Raw genomic sequence first — 9,102 nt, 5'->3', positions numbered from 1 at the left:
GGATATAAGACGTGCAAGACGTTATTCCTAATGAGGGACACCGGCACTCTCAAACAACATTAACCATGACGTTGAACCTAACAAAAACAACAACAAGGGCCGAGGTCCTCTGCACCTCCGTGCTTCAAAGGCAATCAGAGGCTGGATAGACTAGTGGCGGCACCAGAGAGAGAAGGAAACCTAATCGCCCGGGGGTATTTTTTTTTGTGACTTGGCTTTCTTTCTCTGTTAGTGAGCCCAGATTTACATATTATGGAGATACACCACACCGGCCGGCTGCGAGGCATAAGCAGCGTGCTCGATCGATTGATGTGTAGGTAGGGTAGCATGTTTTTTTGTGAGGATCGGGTAGCGTACCACGTGTGATATGTCAAATATGCTTGTAGCATTGTTGATGATGCTGCCATTCTATCTCTTGAGTTCCAGGCACAATCCATAGGATGGCCACGCCTGGCTAAAGAGTCAACCAACATACATGTTTTATGGAACATAATTCCGTTTTGGCAGACATGTGTCACTAGTGGAAAACGGGCCTCGGGCCGGGACCCTTTAGTCCCGGCCTGCCTCTGGGCCGGGACTAAAGGCCCGACCACGTTGCCCCAATTCTCAATGCCTCCCTCGAGACTTTAGTTCCGGCCCGTAAGGAGCCTTTAGTCCCGGTTCGTGTCCCAAACCGGGACTAAAGGGCTACGCGGTGGGCAGTGGTAGTGGCAACCGTTTGTATCCCCCTTTAGTCCCGGTTGGTGGCTCAACCCGGGACTAAAGGCCTAACACGTGGCCTGCCGTAGTGGTGGCAACCGTTGCTATACCTCTTTAGTCCCGGTTGATGGCTCAACCAGGGACTAAAGGCCCAAAAGGTTTGCATCCCGCGTCGTTTCGGGCGGTGAAAAGCACGAACCGAAGCAGAGTCGCCATTTCTCTGTTTCTTCTTCTCTCGCTCTCGCTCTCTGTTCTTCTCCTCTCTTCTTCTCCTCTCTTCTTCCACCATGCCAACTCGCTTTGGAGAGGTGCTCGCACATGGCAAGACCATGCTCGATGTCGTGTACACGAACGAGAGCAGGGAGATGCCGTATTTTCTTGAACATTTGAAGGAACGATGGCTTGACGCCGCAATGGATCATGAGAAGTTCTTGGGGCTTGATCTGGAGTACACGGCAGATCAACGCGGTGTTGCCGTCATCCAACTATGCTTCGCACACCATGTCTTGATCTTCCAATGGGCGAGGTAAGTTTTGAGGCTTTCTTTGATCCAAGGTAATGACACTGTAAGTTTATTTGTTTCAATCATAGTTGGTTCCCTTCAAATAGTTGTAGTGAAACAATTTTGATTAGTTGAAGGGGAACACAATCTGATTGGAATAGTGTTCCATAATCTGAAAAATCGTATTAGAATCAACTAGTGTTTAATATGTTCCATTGTAATCATAGTTGGTTCGCTTCAAATAGTTGTACTGAAACAATTTTGATTAGTTGAAGGGAACACAATCTGATTGGAATAGTGTTCCACAATCTGAAAAATCTGATTGGTTCAATATGTTCCATTGAAATCATAGTTGTAGTGATACAATTTTATGCGGTGTTCTTTGATCCAAGGTTATGAAAATTGCATATAGCTAGTGATCTCTCTAGGTTCCATTGGATACCAAAATTGCATATAGATATTTGTTATGCATTAGGGAAAGAAGGAATAGCGACCATCATCGACGGTCAAAAAATCAGGTGAGGGAGTGTCCACCATACATGAGAGAAGAAGAATGCCGACTGTTGTTGTGGTGGTTGCTTCTCCTTCTTCTCTTTGTGCTAGATATTTGTTATGCACTAGGGGAAGAAGGAGTAGCGACCATCATCGACGGTCGAAAAATCAGGTGAGGGAGTGTCCACCATACATGAGAGAAAAAGAATGTCGGCTGTTGCTGTGGGGGGTCATTTCTCCTTCTTCTCCTTGTGCTAGATATTGGTTATGCACTAGGGGAAGTAGGAGTAGCGACCATCATCGACGGTTGAAAAATCAGGTGAGCTAGTGTCCACCATATATGAGAGAAGAAGAAAGTCCACCATATACCATAGGTGAGCTAGTGTCCACCATATATGAAATTATTGAAATTTTTTGATGTACCTTTGAATGATGCATTTTGAACACACAAAAAGTATGGAGTTCAAATAAGTTCAAAAAATGAAATCCCTTTGTAAGAGATGAGTTATCGTTGGAAACGCTGATACTTCGAGATAGATTGTCCGTTTTGTACACGAAGTGCATCCAGTTTTTGTCGTAGCCCTCTCAACTTTTTAACACATGCTATGTGGGTGAAATGATGATAGCATGCCAACTTTCAACATTTTCAGAGTTCATTTGTAGGGCTTTTCAATTTCAGGGTCAACTAGCTCAAAAAAAAAAGTAAATGCACGAAGAATACCAAATGAAGTCAGAAATTGTTGAATTTTTGTGATGTGCCTTTGAATGGTACATTTTGAACACACAAAAAGTATGGAGTTCAAATAAGTTCAAAAAAAATGAAATCCCTTTGTAAGAGATGAGTTCTCGTTCGAAACGCTGATACTTCGAGAGAGATTGTCCGTTTTGTACACGAAGTGCATCCAGTTTTTATCGTAACCCTCTCAAATGTTTAACACATGCTATGTGGGTCAAATGATGATAGCATGCCAAATTTCAACATTTTCAGAGTTCATTTGTAGTGCTTTTCAATTTCAGGGTCAAGTAGCTCAAAAAAATAAGTTAGTAGTTTGGATAGTCAAAATAATTACTTTTGAAAATAGAAAATAGTTTTGCATTATTTATTCAATTTCAAACACTTTTCATTATCATAGTTTTGTCAAATTCTAAAATATGCAAAAAGAGTTTTAATAAACATAGTTTTTAATTGAAAATAACAAAACAGATAATAGTTTGGATAGTCAAAATAATTACTTTTGAAAATAGAAAATAGTTTTGCATTATTTATTCAATTTCAAACACTTTTCATTATCATAGTTTTGTCAAATTCTCAAATATGCAAAAAGAATTTTTAATAAACATAGTTTTTAATTGAAAATAACAAAACAGATAATAGTTTGCATAGTCAAAATAATTACTTTTGAAAATAGAAAATAGTTTTGCATTATTTATTCAATTTCAAACACTTTTCATTATCATAGTTTTGCCAAATTCTCAAATATGGAAAAAGAATTTTTAATAAACATAGTTTTTAATTGAAAATAACAAAATAGATAATAGTTTGGATAGTCAAAATTATTAATTATGAAAATAAAAAATAGTTTTGCATTATTTATTCAATTTCAAACACTTTTCATTATCATAGTTTTGTCAAATTCTCAAATATGCAAAAAGAATTTTTTAATAAACATAGTTTTTAATTGAAAATAACAAAATAGATAATAGTTTGGATAGTCAAATTTATTAATTATGAAAATAGAAAATAGTTTTGCAATATTTATTCAATTTCAAACACTTTTCATTATCATAGTTTGTCAAATTCTCAAATATGCAAAAAGAATTTTTAATAAACATAGTTTTTAATTGAAAATAACAAAAATAGATAATAGTTTGGATAGTCAAAATTATTAATTATGAAAATAGAAAAAAATTGAAACTATATGAGAATTTATAGAGAAAATTCAATCTAAATTCAAAGTGAACTCACTTTGAATTCAGGTTGAATTTTCTCCATAATTTCGAATATAGTTTCAATTTTCAGTGTGTTTAGGCCCGTAAGCCTGCTTTAGAGAGGAACTCGATGGAGAAGCTGCGACGGGGCTTATAAACAAGTGTTAGTCCCCCTCGCTGGGCGAGGTGAGACTAAACTTATCGTGCAGCCCAGCAGGGGCTTTAGTCCCGGGTGGAGCCACGCACCGGGACTAAAGCCCCTCCTCGGCAGGCGGCAGGCGAGGGGCTTTAGTCCCGGGGCGTGGCTCCACCCGGGACTAAAGGCCCCTGCTTCCCGCCTTCTGGTCTGCCCGAAAAAGGGCCTTTAGTCCCGGGTCGTGGCTCCACCTGGGACTAAAGGGTGTCTTTAGTCCCGGTTCGAGCCCCGAACCGGGACTAAAGATCCAACTATATATACGGCGCGGACGAAAATCCAAATCCAAACGCCATTTCGTTCTCTTCTTCCTCTCGCTCGCCTATCCTGCCCGACGCGGCAACGTACGAACTCCTCGACGCCGCCAGGCTGCCCGCCGTCGCCGTCGGCCTGCCGTCCTCCTCGCCGTCGCCCTACCGTCCTCCTCACCGGCGCCGGACCTCCTCGCGCGCCCTTGTCCCCGTCGTCGACGCCCTGCCGTCCTGCTCGCCGACGCCCTCCCACTCCGGTAAGACCCCCACCCCCTCCTCCCCATGCCGAACACGTACGAAGGACGAGCCGCCGGCGCCCGCCGGCGGGGACGCCACCGCCGCCGTCGTGCCGGTGAGGAGGAGAAGAAAAGAAGGAAAAAGAGAAGAAAAGAAGAAAAAGGAGAAGAAAAGAAGAAAAAGGAGAAGAAAGGAAGAAAAAGGAGAAGAAAGGAAAAAAAAAGGAGAAGAAAGGAAGAAAAGAAGAAAAATATTTTTTTTGTCATTTAATTCCTATTGTTATTAGGTTTGTGCTAGATTATTAGGGTTAGTAGTATTTAGAATTAAAAAAAAGGAAAATAAGAAGAGGAGGAGAAGAAAAGAAGAAAAAGGAGAATAAGAAGAGGAGCAGAGGAGAAGAAGAGGAAAAATAGAAGAAGAGGAGAAGAGAAAAAATCAGAAGAGGAGGAGAGGAGAAGTAGAAGAAGAGAAGAGGAGAAGTAGTAGAAGAAGAGGAGAAGTAGAAGTAGAAGAAGAGGAGAAATAGAAAAAGAGGAAAAAATAGTTTAGGGTTACAAGAAGAAGAAATATTGTATAGTGTATATGCTTAAGTGTTAATAGTGTTTCTTAGATTATTGCTTAATTTTTCTATTGTATATGCTTGAGTGTTAATAGTTTAATTTTGCTATTGTATATGCTTAAGTGTTAATAGTTTATTTTTAGCAAGAAAATTAGTAGAACTAGTTTATTTTTTTAGTTCATTTTACGATGCCTATCCCGCATCCTCGTCGTCGACTCGGCGGAGGACACCTGCTTGATCAGAGGGTCCCTGTCCGGGACTGGGCTCCGCCTGGCTGGTATTGGGAGGTGCTACCTTCCGGGGGGCGTAGGTTGGTGAGGAGCCAGCCCGTCGTTGACCCGATCCTTGTTTGGTGGCGGTCGCGTGGGCCAGTGAGGGTGCCGAGGCTTCCGGACACCGCGGAGGTGGTACGTCACCGTGTCAGCGAGGAGGATGAGCACGTCCGTCGCTACATGATTGCGTTGGAGGGCAGGTTCGAGCATACCTGGCAGGTTCTTCGGGGATCTCGCTGGAGCTATGATCCTGTGATGGTTCCTTCTCTTTGGGTGTCCACTGCCCGCGCCGATACCCGTCGGGCGCTACGGTTCTAGATGTATCAGTGATGCTATATGTATGATACTATTCGAGGAGTATTACTGATAATATTCGACGATGTACAGACAAAAGAGATGATGTATTTGCTTATAATTGAATGCATGCTAATTTGAATACTACTTTATTTTACGATTTGGTTTTGCTTATTGAATGCTCAAATTGGAAAAGTACTCCTACTTTGAATACTATGCACAAATCTAGGAGTCCCGGGTGGAGCCACGACCCGTGACTAAAGTTGTTTTGGAACGGAGTTCCTGATAGAATAATTCTTTTTTGGTACAAAGGTTAAGAGAATCCGTTTCTGCAGAACTATGGATCCACATATGAGGAACCTCGAAGAGGAAGAACTTCTCGAAGATATAATCAAAGACGGCCCCAACGTTGAACCAGCTGAATCTCCGTCGTCATGGCTAAACCCCTCCGGATATGGAATGGAGGTCGAGCGACACGAAGATGAAGCCGATGGGGGCAGGAGATAGGTCCAATGACGGAGAAGGTGATAGCTCCACTGATGGAGAAGCCGGTGAAGAAATAATAAAGCCCGGCGAGGTATACATATGAAGTTCGACAATCACTTGTAATATGTGAAAAATATTGGAGATAGCTCTATATTGTATACATATACATTCATTTGACGAATGTTTCTCCCTCTTAGGCCTCCACATCGAGCAAAGCTATGAAACGAGGCCCGACTAGAAAGCTGGATGCACGGACGCATTACACCTTTGAGGTGATATTGCCTACGGGCGAAAGCAAGCTTCCTAAGAATGTTGCTGACACATTCAAGAAGCAATGCAGAGTTCTCGTTAGGGATCACGTCCCGATCAGCGTTCGGGAGTGGAACAAGCGCAAAGGGGTAGCCGATAGTGACTATGTCGCCGAAAGGTACAAAGATAATCTTTGGAATGATCTCATGTCACATTTCAACCTGCCAGAATGTGAGAATGAAGAAGCCGCGGACAAACTGAGGGCCAAAGTCAAGCAGTGGACTCTAAAGAAGATGGCCGAACTCTTCCGTAGCTAGAAGAAGAAGCTATGGAAAAACTATCTGAAGACAAAGAAAGTGCCAGTATTCGAGGCGTATCTAGCCAAGCAGGCAAATCACCGGAAGGCATTTCAAGAGTACAAGGAGTCAGAAGATGCCCACGCATTATCAGAAAAGAACAAGATAAATGCCGACAAGAAGAAATATCACCACAAGCTGGGGCCAGGGGGCTATGAGACTGCCATCCCAAAGTGGGATAAGAAAGAGCAAGATCTGCTAGATAAAGGCATCGTACCTGAACCACTCCGTGATGAGTGGGAATTGAGAGCAAGAAATTGGTTCCTTGCGCATGGTGGGTCGTACGACGAAAAAACAGGGGACCTCATTTGCAATGACGGTCTTAGGATACCTAGGGAGAATTGGAAAAGGATAGTGAAAGAAATTAAGGAGGGAAAAAGAAAGTTCACTGCAGATAGAGAGAAAGATTTGCTCACATTGGTCCTCGGCAATGACGAACATGGAGGACGAACGCGAGGCTTCGGTCCTTCTTACCCGTGGTGGCTTGGGTTTGCCAGAGACCAAGACACTTACAGAAGCCGAGAGAGAGAGAGCAAAGAAGCGGCAGCAGGATGAGGAGAATGACAAGTTCAACCAGTTGCTTGCCAGGATTAACGAGCAACAGAAGCAGATTGATGAGCTTAGAGGAGTAGCGCGCCAGGAAGATCCTGCACTTGATATTACCGGCGCCCCATCTAAGCGGAAAAGCAGCGTGGCTGAATCTGAGGCCCCGCCCGATGATGCACGAAGAATGATAGAGGGCGGTCCCGGCTACCCCGTGGATGGAATCAAGGAGTCAACATCATGTGAACTCCATCAGAAATTCAAGAACATATCCATGAAGGTGGCCGTCGGACAAGCTTTACCTTCTGGCCCTGATGCACTCTCGCATGGCCGTGAGATTCCAGCTGGCTTTGCTAAAGTCGGGGTGGATGAAATCATGACGGGGTTTCATGATATGGAGCTCGACATAGCTAGACCCAAAGATGAGAGGACACTCGGAGAAGTACTGGGTGGAGTCATCCTATGGGACAAGAACTACATCAAGCTTCCAGGCTCGGCTCCAAGGACAACACCGCCTCCGAGTCTTCGCAGGTCACCTACACCTCCATTACCTCCAAGCCCTCCACATGACGTCGGCCAGCACAACACGAGTCCATCTTGATCACCGCCGCTGGACTTGGGTCGTCCGTCTCCGCCGCCGCCCGCACAGGATACTAAGTGGAAGCGTGCCACCAAGAACGCTCCGCCGACGATTTCTAAGCGACGGAGCCCCCCAAAGCGCAAACGGTCGCCCCTCCCAAAGGTACCTCATGCTAATCTTCCTATCAGACCTTATGATCGTACCCCCGAGGAAAACGCCAGGATAGCAAAGAAACATCATGATGCGCAGATGAAAAAGAAGGAAGCCGAGCCCCGCCCGGAATACACCGAGAAGCAAATAGCATATGCAAAATACTTCACGACCCTTCCATCACAGTATGACTTACACCATAAGCCTGATGACTATACACGCACATTGCAGAAGGAAGTGAAAAAGAGCAGATCACGTGCAAGTGCAAGTGGGAGCAAATCAAGTTCAACTACAAGCAAGAAAATATCAGACGTTCCTCAGCTTGGACAACAGGCCAAACAGTCGATCCCACCCCTCAAGGTGTTAACCGAGAATGTTCCCCCTCCGGTGTGGGGGCAAGCTTTTGAAATAGCAAAGAAGTGGGCGGCTGAATGGGGTGTCTCGGTTGAAGATGTTCTGGCTTCCCAAGACGACAGGTTACCCAAGGCTGTGGTAGCCCCTAAGCCACAATTTGTCATGGGAGAGCCTTTGGTCAGCAAAGATGATCTCCCAACAAATATGCGTTACTTGCATACATGGTACTTAAGTGAATCAAAGAATGGGAGAACGATGATCATGGTGAGTGTCCCACGGGAGTACTACGGCCGCCCCGAAGAAATCCATATCGACTTTGATGAACTCTTCCAGATGTACAATGGCGACGCCCTCGACAAATCGCTTATGAGTTGCTATTGTCTGTAAGTTTTTCAATTCGTTGTCTACATATAACTTTTTTAGTTATTTCAATTCATTGTCTATATATAACTTGTACTCTATTATGCAGAATGAAGATTCTGGATTGTAAAAGTAAGAACATCCTAAATATTGGGTTTATTGACCCAGATAAAGTACATATAGTGACGCTAACTGATAAACCCAAGGAGACGGAGGAAAACCTTCTAAGGTTTCTAACAGATCAAAATTTCTGTGACCACATACTGTTTCCATACAACTTCAGGTGAGGGTCTTTAGTCTGTTGTGTCCATTCACTTATAAGTGTAATTTATAAGTTACTAACAAACACACATATATATATACATGTGCAGATTTCATTGGGTTCTGTTGGACATTCAAATTGATAAGGGAAGAGTTGATGCCTTCGACCCATTATCGAGACCCTTGGAACAGTTCCAAAGCCTGCAGGACATGCTCCAAGGGTAATTTCAATCATTCTTGCGCTCTATCGGCCTCTTTAGATGATTTTATGATATATCAATTAATGAAAAACTTAGCAAATCATTATCCTTGTCGGGCAGGGTTTGGAAGCGGTT

This window comes from Hordeum vulgare, chromosome 2H (genome assembly GCF_904849725.1).
Source record: "Hordeum vulgare subsp. vulgare chromosome 2H, MorexV3_pseudomolecules_assembly, whole genome shotgun sequence".
In the NCBI taxonomy this organism is placed as follows: Eukaryota; Viridiplantae; Streptophyta; class Magnoliopsida; order Poales; family Poaceae; genus Hordeum; species Hordeum vulgare.
Note: the sequence above shows the minus strand (reverse complement) of the source record.